Raw genomic sequence first — 12,500 nt, forward strand, 5'->3', positions numbered from 1 at the left:
CAGAGCCGGTCGTGCGGCGCCCGAGGCCGACCCTCGACTCGTAAGAGGCTTTACAGTGTGCTCAGGCAAGGGCCAGCCTACACCCTTCCTGGCGGCACCCAAGGGATCCAGGCCACTCGCGTCTCTCGCCTTCATTTTGGACACGAGCGCCTGTGGACGGACGGCCGGAGTCAACGTGGGGGTGGCCCGTCCTCCAATCGTGTCAAGAGACCCCTGCACCGGCCTCTGACCGAGTTCCCCAAACCTGGGTGACGAGCACCGCAGGGCGGCAGCGCCGTCGCACTTGGCCGGATGGCAGCGGGAAGGACCAGCCTATACACAATAGCGGCCACCCACTCCCAGAGCCGGTCGTGCGGCGCCCGAGGCCGTCCCTCGACTCGTAAGGGGCTTTAACGTGTGCTCAGGCAAGGGTCAGCCCACACCCTTCCTGGCGGCACCCAAGGGATCCAGGCCACTCGCGTCTCTCGCCTTCATTTTGGACACGAGCGCCTGTGGACGGACGGCCGGAGTCAACGTGGGGGTGGCCCGTCCTCCAATCGTGTCAAGAGACCCCCCGCACCGGCCTCTGACCGAGTTCCCCAAACCTGGGTGACGAGCACCGCAGGGCGGCAGCGCCGTCGCACTTGGCCGGATGGCAGCGGGAAGGACCAGCCTATACACAATAGCGGCCACCCACTCCCAGAGCCGGTCGTGCGGCGCCCGAGGCCGTCCCTCGACTCGTAAGGGGCTTTAACGTGTGCTCAGGCAAGGGTCAGCCCACACCCTTCCTGGCGGCACCCAAGGGATCCAGGCCACTCGCGTCTCTCGCCTTCATTTTGGACACGAGCGCCTGTGGAGGGACGGCCGGAGTCAACGTGGGGATGGCCCGTCCTCCAATCGTGTCAAGAGACCCCCCGCACCGGCCTCTGACCGAGTTCCCCAAACCTGGGTGACGAGCACCGCAGGGCGGCAGAGCCGTCGCACTTGGCCGGATGGCAGCGGGAAGGACCAGCCTATTCACAATAGCGGCCACCCACTCCCAGAGCCGGTCGTGCGGCGCCCGAGGCCGGCCCTCGACTCGTAAGAGGCTTTAACGTGTGCTCAGGCAAGGGTCAGCCCACACCCTTCCTGGCGGCACCCAAGGGATCCAGGCCACTCGCGTCTCTCGCCTTCATTTTGGACACGAGCGCCTGTGGAGGGACGGCCGGAGTCAACGTGGGGATGGCCCGTCCTCCAATCGTGTCAAGAGACCCCCCGCCACGGCCTCTGACCGAGTTCCCCAAACCTGGGTGACGAGCAGCGCAGGGCGGCAGAGCCGTCGCACTTGGCCGGATGGCAGCAGGAAGGACCAGCCTATTCACAATAGCGGCCACCCACTCCCAGAGCCGGTCGTGCGGCGCCCGAGGCCGGCCCTCGACTCGTAAGAGGCTTTACGGAGTGCTCAGGCAAGGGTCAGCCCGCACCCTTCCTGGCAGCACCCAAGGGAACCAGGCCACTCGCGTCTCTCGCCTTCATTTTGGACACGAGCGCCTGTGGAGGGACGGCCGGAGTCAACGTGGGGATGGCCCGTCCTCCAATCGTGTCAAGAGACCCCCCGCCACAGCCTCTGACCGAGTTCCCCAAACCTGGGTGACGAGCACCGCAGGGCGGCAGAGCCGTCGCACTTGGCCGGGTGGCAGCGGGAAGGACCAGCCTATTCACAATAGCGGCCACCCACTCCCAGAGCCGGTCGTGCGGCGCCCGAGGCCGGCCCTCGACTCGTAAGAGGCTTTAGGGAGTGCTCAGGCAAGGGTCAGCCCGCATCCTTCCTGGCAGCACCCAAGGGAACCAGGCCACTCGCGTCTCTCGCCTTCATTTTGGACACGAGCGCCTGTGGAGGGACGGCCGGAGTCAACGTGGGGATTTGCCCGCCCTCCAATCGTGTCAAGAGACCTCCACACAGGTCTCTGACCGACTCTTAGAACAGACAGGGAGAGTTTGGCAATTCTGTCAAAAAATTGACAAAGTGTCAAAAATTCGACTTCCAAGAGCTCTCCAGCATGCACTCATACCCGCCATTAGAGTGCTATGCCCGTGGAACCGTTTTTCGGATGCCTTTCAAAAAGGTCCCGCGCCGCCATTTTGTTCTAAAAATCGTGTTCCCAGAAATCTCCGGGTACCCCGCCAACCTCACTGTGTAACAAATGCAAGTGGCACTGAATGGGTCTGAATTTCAAATTTGACTGCATCGCTCTGGAACTCGATCCCCGCAAAACCGTTTGGATTTTTCCCGCTCGGGACTTCCGCGACAGACAAAGTTAAAGTTTTCGGGCTGCAGACACAAAATGACAGTTGGCCATTTGCCGGGCTCAATTCACACAGTTCCTGCGGCACTTCGGAACACATGTTCGGCGCGAGTTTGTGAATCTTTCCCGATGCTTCGGCACTTTCCTCCGCTGACACTTAGAATATTTTTCACACTTTGCTGAAAAATTTTCTAAGTGTTTTTTCCTAAGTTTTTCTGGTTACTGATTTATTATTTTTGATCATTTTTCTAAGTTTTTCTGGTTACTCATTTCTCATTTTCGGGCATTTTTCTAAGTTTTTCTAGTTACTGATTTCTTCTTTTTGGGCATTTTTCTAAGTTTTTCTGGTTACTCATTTCTTATTTTTGGGCATTTTTCTAAGTTTTTCTAGTTACTGATTTCTTCTTTTTGGGCATTTTTCTAAGTTTTTCTGGTTACTCATTTCTTCTTTTTGGGCATTTTTCTAAGTTTTTCTGGTTACTCATTTCTTCTTTTTGGGCATTTTTCTAAGTTTTTCTGGTTACTCATTTCTCATTTTCGGGCATTTTTCTAAGTTTTTCTAGTTACTGATTTCTTCTTTTTGGGCATTTTTCTAAGTTTTTCTGGTTACTCATTTCTTCTTTTTGGGCATTTTTCTAAGTTTTTCTGGTTACTCATTTCTTCTTTTTGGGCATTTTTCTAAGTTTTTCTGGTTACTCATTTCTTCTTTTTGGGCATTTTTCTAAGTTTTTCTGGTTACTCATTTCTCATTTTCGGGCATTTTTCTAAGTTTTTCTAGTTACTGATTTCTTCTTTTTGGGCATTTTTCTAAGTTTTTCTGGTTACTCATTTCTTATTTTTGGGCATTTTTCTAAGTTTTTCTAGTTACTGATTTCTTCTTTTTGGGCATTTTTCTAAGTTTTTCTGGTTACTCATTTCTTCTTTTTGGGCATTTTTCTAAGTTTTTCTGGTTACTCATTTCTTCTTTTTGGGCATTTTTCTAAGTTTTTCTGGTTACTCATTTCTTCTTTTTGGGCATTTTTCTAAGTTTTTCTGGTTACTCATTTCTCATTTTCGGGCATTTTTCTAAGTTTTTCTAGTTACTGATTTCTTCTTTTTGGGCATTTTTCTAAGTTTTTCTGGTTACTCATTTCTTATTTTTGGGCATTTTTCTAAGTTTTTCTAGTTACTGATTTCTTCTTTTTGGGCATTTTTCTAAGTTTTTCTGGTTACTCATTTCTTCTTTTTGGGCATTTTTCTAAGTTTTTCTGGTTACTCATTTCTTCTTTTTGGGCATTTTTCTAAGTTTTTCTGGTTACTCATTTCTCATTTTCGGGCATTTTTCTAAGTTTTTCTAGTTACTGATTTCTTCTTTTTGGGCATTTTTCTAAGTTTTTCTGGTTACTCATTTCTTCTTTTTGGGCATTTTTCTAAGTTTTTCTGGTTACTCATTTCTTCTTTTTGGGCATTTTTCTAAGTTTTTCTGGTTACTCATTTCTTCTTTTTGGGCATTTTTCTAAGTTTTTCTGGTTACTCATTTCTCATTTTCGGGCATTTTTCTAAGTTTTTCTAGTTACTGATTTCTTCTTTTTGGGCATTTTTCTAAGTTTTTCTGGTTACTCATTTCTTATTTTTGGGCATTTTTCTAAGTTTTTCTAGTTACTGATTTCTTCTTTTTGGGCATTTTTCTAAGTTTTTCTGGTTACTCATTTCTTCTTTTTGGGCATTTTTCTAAGTTTTTCTGGTTACTCATTTCTTCTTTTTGGGCATTTTTCTAAGTTTTTCTGGTTACTCATTTCTTCTTTTTGGGCATTTTTCTAAGTTTTTCTGGTTACTCATTTCTCATTTTCGGGCATTTTTCTAAGTTTTTCTAGTTACTGATTTCTTCTTTTTGGGCATTTTTCTAAGTTTTTCTGGTTACTCATTTCTTATTTTTGGGCATTTTTCTAAGTTTTTCTAGTTACTGATTTCTTCTTTTTGGGCATTTTTCTAAGTTTTTCTGGTTACTCATTTCTTCTTTTTGGGCATTTTTCTAAGTTTTTCTGGTTACTCATTTCTTCTTTTTGGGCATTTTTCTAAGTTTTTCTGGTTACTCATTTCTCATTTTCGGGCATTTTTCTAAGTTTTTCTAGTTACTGATTTCTTCTTTTTGGGCATTTTTCTAAGTTTTTCTGGTTACTCATTTCTTATTTTTGGGCATTTTTCTAAGTTTTTCTAGTTACTGATTTCTTCTTTTTGGGCATTTTTCTAAGTTTTTCTGGTTACTCATTTCTCATTTTCGGGCATTTTTCTAAGTTTTTCTAGTTACTGATTTCTTCTTTTTGGGCATTTTTCTAAGTTTTTCTGGTTACTCATTTCTTCTTTTTGGGCATTTTTCTAAGTTTTTCTGGTTACTCATTTCTTCTTTTTGGGCATTTTTCTAAGTTTTTCTGGTTACTCATTTCTCATTTTCGGGCATTTTTCTAAGTTTTTCTGGTTACTGATTTCTTCTTTTTGGGCATTTTTTCTAAGTTTTTCTGGTTACTGATTTCCCAACGTTGGAAATGCATGAAACTCGGCCTGAACACGGTGGCAGGGTCCGCTCTCGAAGGCGAGACCTTCGGCAGAACCACCGGGTCAAATCCGGCCGGGCTAGCCGGCCTCGAGCACTCAAAGTCGGTATGAGCAGTCAAGTTCGCTCCCATCACAGTTTGGACCCTAAAAAATCTAAGTGTCACTGGTTACTGATTTGTACTGACTCGAAAAAATTCTAAGTGTCGTTGGTTACTGATTTGTAACCACCGGGTCAAATCCGGCCGGGCTAGCCGGCCTCGAGCACTCAAAGTCGGTATGAGCAGTCAAGTTCGCTCCCATCACAGTCTGGACCCTAAAAAATTCTAAGTGTCACTGGTGACTGATTTGTACTGACTGAATAAAATTCTAAGTGTCGTTGGTTACTGATTTGTAACCACCGGGTCAAATCCGGCCGGGCTAGCCGGCCTCGAGCACTCAAAGTCGGTATGAGCAGTCAAGTTCGCTCCCATCACAGTCTGGACCCTAAAAAATTCTAAGTGTCACTGGTTACTGATTTGTACTGATTCAAAAAAATTCTAAGTGTCGATGGTTACTGATTTGTACTGACTGAAATAAATTCTAAGTGACGTTGTTTACTGATTTGTAACCACCGGGTCAAATCCGGCTGGTCTAGCCGGCCCCGAGCACTCAAAGTCGGTATGAGCAGTCAGGTTCGCTCCCATCACAGTTTGGACCACTTGCCGACTTGGGAAATGCACGAAAATCGGCCCCAACGCGGGGGCCGGTCCGCTCTCAAAGTCGAGACCTTCGGCTGAACCACCGGGTCAAATCCGGCCGGGCTAGCCGGCCTCGAGCACTCAAAGTCGGTATGAGCAGTCAAGTTCGCTCCCATCACAGTTTGGACCACTTGCCGACTTGGGAAATGCATGAAAATCGGCCCGAACGCGGGGGCCGGTCCGCTCTCAAAGTCGAGACCTTCGGCTGAACCACCGGGTCAAATCCGGCTGGGCTAGCCGGCCTCGAGCACTCAAAGTCGGTATGAGCAGTCAAGTTCGCTCCCAGCACAGTTTGGACCCTAAAAAATCTAAGTGTCACTGGTTACTGATTTGTACTGACTCAAAAAAATTCTAAGTGTCACTGGTTACTGATTTGTACTGACTGGAAAAAATTCTAAGTGTCGTTGGTTACTGATTTGTACTGCATCAAAAAAATTCTAAGTGTCGTTGGTTACTGATTTGTACTGACTCTAAAAAATTCTAAGTGTCCTTGGTTACTGATTTGTACTGCATCAAAAAAATTCTAAGTGTCGTTGGTTACTGATTTGTACTGCATCAAAAAAATTCTAAGTGTCACTGGTTACTGATTTGTACTGACTCAAAAAAATTCTAAGTGTCGTTGGTTACTGATTTGTACTGCCTCAAAAATATTCTAAGTGTTCTTGGTTACTGATTTGTACTGACTGGAAAAAATTCTAAGTGTCACTGGTTACTGATTTGTACTGAGCCTAAAAAATTCTAAGTGTCACTGGTTACTGATTTGTACTGCCTCAAAAAAATTCTAAGTGTCGTCGGTTACTGATTTGTAACCACCGGGTCAAATCCGGCCGGGCTAGCCGGCCCCGAGCACTCAAAGTCGGTATGAGCAGTCAAGTTCGCTCCCATCACAGTTTGGACCCTAAAAAAAGTCTAAGTGTCACTGGTTACTGATTTGTACTGAGCCTAAAAAATTCTAAGTGTCACTGGTTACTGATTTGTACTGCCTCAAAAAAATTCTAAGTGTCGTCGGTTACTGATTTGTAACCACCGGGTCAAATCCGGCCGGGCTAGCCGGCCCCGAGCACTCAAAGTCGGTATGAGCAGTCAAGTTCGCTCCCATCACAGTTTGGACCCTAAAAAAAGTCTAAGTGTCACTGGTTACTGATTTGTACTGAGCCTAAAAAATTCTAAGTGTCACTGGTTACTGATTTGTACTGCCTCAAAAAAATTCTAAGTGTCGTTGGTTACTGATTTGTAACCACCGGGTCAAATCCGGCTGGGCTAGCCGGCCTCGAGCACTCAAAGTCGGTATGAGCAGTCAAGTTCGCTCCCATCACAGTTTGGACCCTAAAAAATTCTAAGTGTCACGGGTTACTGATTTGTACTGACTGAATAAAACTCTAAGTGTCGTTGGTTACTGATTGGTACTGACTGAAATAAATTCTAAGTGACGTTGTTTACTGATTTGTAACCACCGGGTCAAATCCGGCCGGGCTAGCCGGCCTCGAGCACTCAAAGTCGGTATGAGCAGTCAAGTTCGCTCCCATCACAGTTTGGACCCTAAAAAAGTCTAAGTGTCACGGGTTACTGATTGGTACTGACTGAAATAAATTCTAAGTGACGTTGTTTACTGATTTGTAACCACCGGGTCAAATCCGGCCGGGCTAGCCGGCCTCGAGCACTCAAAGTCGGTATGAGCAGTCAAGTTCGCTCCCATCACAGTTTGGACCACTTGCCGACTTGGGAAATGCACGAAAATCGGCCCGAACGCGGGGGCCGGTCCGCTCTCAAAGTCGAGACCTTCGGCTGAACCACCGGGTCAAATCCGGCCGGGCTAGCCGGCCCCGAGCACGCAAAGCCGGTATGAGCAGTCAAGTTCGCTCCCATCACAGTTTGGACCACTTGCCGACTTGGGAAATGCACGAAAATCGGCCCGAACGCGCGGGCCGGTCCGCTCCCGAAGGCGGGACACTCACCCTAAGCCTGGCCCCACCGCCGGCCAACACACCCTTCAAAATCACACCCATCCGACAATGCTACTCAAAAAGGATCCAAATTCAGAAACACCCCCTTCAAAAGGCACTCCGTCCCCGGCCACACTACCGGGGCATGCTCCCCTGGGCGATAATTAAGCCCCCACGACTAATTGAAGCCAACCACAGCCGCAACTCGAAAGGAGAAGTCAGTAACCAATTCAAAAATGCACTTGGTTACTGACTTCTACAGACTCAAAAAAATTCTAAGTGTCGTTGGTTACTGATTTGTACTGCATCAAAAAAATTCTAAGTGTCACTGGTTACTGATTTGTAACCACCGGGTCAAATCCGGCTGGGCTAGCCGGCCTCGAGCACTCAAAGTCGGTATGAGCAGTCAAGTTCGCTCCCATCACAGTTTGGACCCTAAAAAATCTAAGTGTCACTGGTTACTGATTTGTACTGACTCAAAAAAATTCTAAGTGTCACTGGTTACTGATTTGTACTGACTGGAAAAAATTCTAAGTGTCGTTGGTTACTGATTTGTACTGCATCAAAAAAATTCTAAGTGTCACTGGTTACTGATTTGTACTGACTCTAAAAAATTCTAAGTGTCACTGGTTACTGATTTGTACTGCCTCAAAAAAATTCTAAGTGTCGTTGGTTACTGATTTGTACTGCCTCGAAAAAATTCTAAGTGTCACTGGTTACTGATTTGTACTGACTGGAAAAAATTCTAAGTGTCACTGGTTACTGATTTGTACTGCCTCGAAAAAATTCTAAGTGTCGTTGGTTACTGATTTGTACTGCATCAAAAAAATTCTAAGTGTCGTTGGTTACTGATTTGTACTGACTCTAAAAAATTCTAAGTGTCCTTGGTTACTGATTTGTACTGCATCAAAAAAATTCTAAGTGTCGTTGGTTACTGATTTGTACTGCATCAAAAAAATTCTAAGTGTCACTGGTTACTGATTTGTACTGACTCAAAAAAATTCTAAGTGTCGTTGGTTACTGATTTGTACTGCCTCAAAAAAATTCTAAGTGTTCTTGGTTACTGATTTGTACTGACTGGAAAAAATTCTAAGTGTCACTGGTTACTGATTTGTACTGAGCCTAAAAAATTCTAAGTGTCACTGGTTACTGATTTGTACTGCCTCAAAAAAATTCTAAGTGTCGTCGGTTACTGATTTGTAACCACCGGGTCAAATCCGGCCGGGCTAGCCGGCCCCGAGCACTCAAAGTCGGTATGAGCAGTCAAGTTCGCTCCCATCACAGTTTGGACCCTAAAAAAAGTCTAAGTGTCACTGGTTACTGATTTGTACTGAGCCTAAAAAATTCTAAGTGTCACTGGTTACTGATTTGTACTGCCTCAAAAAAATTCTAAGTGTCGTCGGTTACTGATTTGTAACCACCGGGTCAAATCCGGCCGGGCTAGCCGGCCCCGAGCACTCAAAGTCGGTATGAGCAGTCAAGTTCGCTCCCATCACAGTTTGGACCCTAAAAAAAGTCTAAGTGTCACTGGTTACTGATTTGTACTGAGCCTAAAAAATTCTAAGTGTCACTGGTTACTGATTTGTACTGCCTCAAAAAAATTCTAAGTGTCGTTGGTTACTGATTTGTAACCACCGGGTCAAATCCGGCTGGGCTAGCCGGCCTCGAGCACTCAAAGTCGGTATGAGCAGTCAAGTTCGCTCCCATCACAGTTTGGACCCTAAAAAATTCTAAGTGTCACGGGTTACTGATTTGTACTGACTGAATAAAACTCTAAGTGTCGTTGGTTACTGATTGGTACTGACTGAAATAAATTCTAAGTGACGTTGTTTACTGATTTGTAACCACCGGGTCAAATCCGGCCGGGCTAGCCGGCCTCGAGCACTCAAAGTCGGTATGAGCAGTCAAGTTCGCTCCCATCACAGTTTGGACCCTAAAAAAGTCTAAGTGTCACGGGTTACTGATTGGTACTGACTGAAATAAATTCTAAGTGACGTTGTTTACTGATTTGTAACCACCGGGTCAAATCCGGCCGGGCTAGCCGGCCTCGAGCACTCAAAGTCGGTATGAGCAGTCAAGTTCGCTCCCATCACAGTTTGGACCACTTGCCGACTTGGGAAATGCACGAAAATCGGCCCGAACGCGGGGGCCGGTCCGCTCTCAAAGTCGAGACCTTCGGCTGAACCACCGGGTCAAATCCGGCCGGGCTAGCCGGCCCCGAGCACGCAAAGCCGGTATGAGCAGTCAAGTTCGCTCCCATCACAGTTTGGACCACTTGCCGACTTGGGAAATGCACGAAAATCGGCCCGAACGCGCGGGCCGGTCCGCTCCCGAAGGCGGGACACTCACCCTAAGCCTGGCCCCACCGCCGGCCAACACACCCTTCAAAATCACACCCATCCGACAATGCTACTCAAAAAGGATCCAAATTCAGAAACACCCCCTTCAAAAGGCACTCCGTCCCCGGCCACACTACCGGGGCATGCTCCCCTGGGCGATAATTAAGCCCCCACGACTAATTGAAGCCAACCACAGCCGCAACTCGAAAGGAGAAGTCAGTAACCAATTCAAAAATGCACTTGGTTACTGACTTCTACAGACTCAAAAAAATTCTAAGTGTCGTTGGTTACTGATTTGTACTGCATCAAAAAAATTCTAAGTGTCACTGGTTACTGATTTGTACTGACTCAAAAAAATTCTAAGTGTCGTTGGTTACTGATTTGTACTGCCTCAAAAAAATTCTAAGTGTTCTTGGTTACTGATTTGTACTGACTGGAAAAAATTCTAAGTGTCGTTGGTTACTGATTTGTACTGAGCCTAAAAAATTCTAAGTGTCACTGGTTACTGATTTGTACTGAGCCTAAAAAATTCTAAGTGTCACTGGTTACTGATTTGTACTGACTCTAAAAAATTCTAAGTGTCCTTGGTTACTGATTTGTACTGACTGGAAAAAATTCTAAGTGTCGTTGGTTACTGATTTGTACTGAGCCTAAAAAATTCTAAGTGTCGTTGGTTACTGATTTGTACTGAGCCTAAAAAATTCTAAGTGTCGTTGGTTACTGATTTGTACTGAGCCTAAAAAATTCTAAGTGTCACTGGTTACTGATTTGTACTGAGCCTAAAAAATTCTAAGTGTCGTTGGTTACTGATTTGTACTGAGCCTAAAAAATTCTAAGTGTCGTTGGTTACTGATTTGTACTGAGCCTAAAAAATTCTAAGTGTCACTGGTTACTGATTTGTACTGAGCCTAAAAAATTCTAAGTGTCACTGGTTACTGATTTGTACTGACTCAAAAAAATTCTAAGTGTCGTTGGTTACTGATTTGTACTGACTGGAAAAAATTCTAAGTGTCACTGGTTACTGATTTGTACTGCCTCAAAAAAATTCTAAGTGTCACTGGTTACTGATTTGTACTGACTCTAAAAAATTCTAAGTGTCCTTGGTTACTGATTTGTACTGCATCAAAAAAATTCTAAGTGTCGTTGGTTACTGATTTGTACTGCCTCAAAAAAATTCTAAGTGTCACTGGTTACTGATTTGTACTGACTCAAAAAAATTCTAAGTGTCGTTGGTTACTGATTTGTACTGAGCCTAAAAAATTCTAAGTGTCACTGGTTACTGATTTGTACTGCCTCGAAAAAATTCTAAGTGTCACTGGTTACTGATTTGTACTGCCTCGAAAAAATTCTAAGTGTCACTGGTTACTGATTTGTAACCACCGGGTCAAATCCGGCTGGGCTAGCCGGCCTCGAGCACTCAAAGTCGGTATGAGCAGTCAAGTTCGCTCCCATCACAGTTTGGACCCTAAAAAATCTAAGTGTCACTGGTTACTGATTTGTACTGACTCAAAAAAATTCTAAGTGTCACTGGTTACTGATTTGTACTGACTGGAAAAAATTCTAAGTGTCGTTGGTTACTGATTTGTACTGCATCAAAAAAATTCTAAGTGTCACTGGTTACTGATTTGTACTGACTCTAAAAAATTCTAAGTGTCACTGGTTACTGATTTGTACTGCCTCAAAAAAATTCTAAGTGTCGTTGGTTACTGATTTGTACTGACTGGAAAAAATTCTAAGTGTCACTGGTTACTGATTTGTACTGACTCAAAAAAATTCTAAGTGTCGTTGGTTACTGATTTGTACTGCCTCGAAAAAATTCTAAGTGTTCTTGGTTACTGATTTGTACTGACTGGAAAAAATTCTAAGTGTCACTGGTTACTGATTTGTACTGAGCCTAAAAAATTCTAAGTGTCACTGGTTACTGATTTGTACTGCCTCAAAAAAATTCTAAGTGTCGTTGGTTACTGATTTGTACTGCCTCGAAAAAATTCTAAGTGTCACTGGTTACTGATTTGTACTGACTGGAAAAAATTCTAAGTGTCGTTGGTTACTGATTTGTACTGCATCAAAAAAATTCTAAGTGTCACTGGTTACTGATTTGTACTGACTCAAAAAAATTCTAAGTGTCGTTGGTTACTGATTTGTACTGAGCCTAAAAAATTCTAAGTGTCACTGGTTACTGATTTGTACTGCCTCGAAAAAATTCTAAGTGTCACTGGTTACTGATTTGTAACCACCGGGTCAAATCCGGCTGGGCTAGCCGGCCTCGAGCACTCAAAGTCGGTATGAGCAGTCAAGTTCGCTCCCATCACAGTTTGGACCCTAAAAATTCTAAGTGTCACTGGTTACTGATTTGTACTGAGCCTAAAAAATTCTAAGTGTCACTGGTTACTGATTTGTACTGAGCCTAAAAAATTCTAAGTGTCCTTGGTTACTGATTTGTACTGACTGGAAAAAATTCTAAGTGTCGTTGGTTACTGATTTGTACTGCATCAAAAAAAATTCTAAGTGTCACTGGTTACTGATTTGTACTGACTCAAAAAAATTCTAAGTGTCGTTGGTTACTGATTTGTACTGCCTCAAAAAAATTCTAAGTGTTCTTGGTTACTGATTTGTACTGACTGGAAAAAATTCTAAGTGTCGTTGGTTACTGATTTGTACTGAGCCTAAAAAATTCTAAGTGTC

At 44.6% G+C, this 12,500-nt stretch overlaps 1 long non-coding RNA gene across 1 annotated transcript in view; it reads right to left on the reverse strand.

Annotated features, from left to right (window-relative positions):
* Positions 1-2,099, reverse strand: part of LOC148133854 (uncharacterized) — a 2,736-nt gene extending 637 nt beyond the window's left edge. The window contains exons 1-2 of the long non-coding RNA XR_015756058.1: positions 1,265-2,099; positions 1-584 (exon numbers count right to left, since the gene is read on the reverse strand). The exon at positions 1-584 is cut by the window's left edge and continues 637 nt beyond it. This is a non-coding gene — a long non-coding RNA (uncharacterized LOC148133854). The remainder of the gene's footprint in view (positions 585-1,264) is intronic.
* Positions 2,100-12,500: the final 10,401 nt, after the last annotated feature.

This window comes from Chiloscyllium plagiosum, unplaced genomic scaffold (assembly GCF_037043375.1).
Source record: "Chiloscyllium plagiosum isolate Xiang-an unplaced genomic scaffold, Cpla_swu_hap1 HiC_scaffold_189, whole genome shotgun sequence".
NCBI lineage: Eukaryota > Metazoa > Chordata > Chondrichthyes > Orectolobiformes > Hemiscylliidae > Chiloscyllium > Chiloscyllium plagiosum.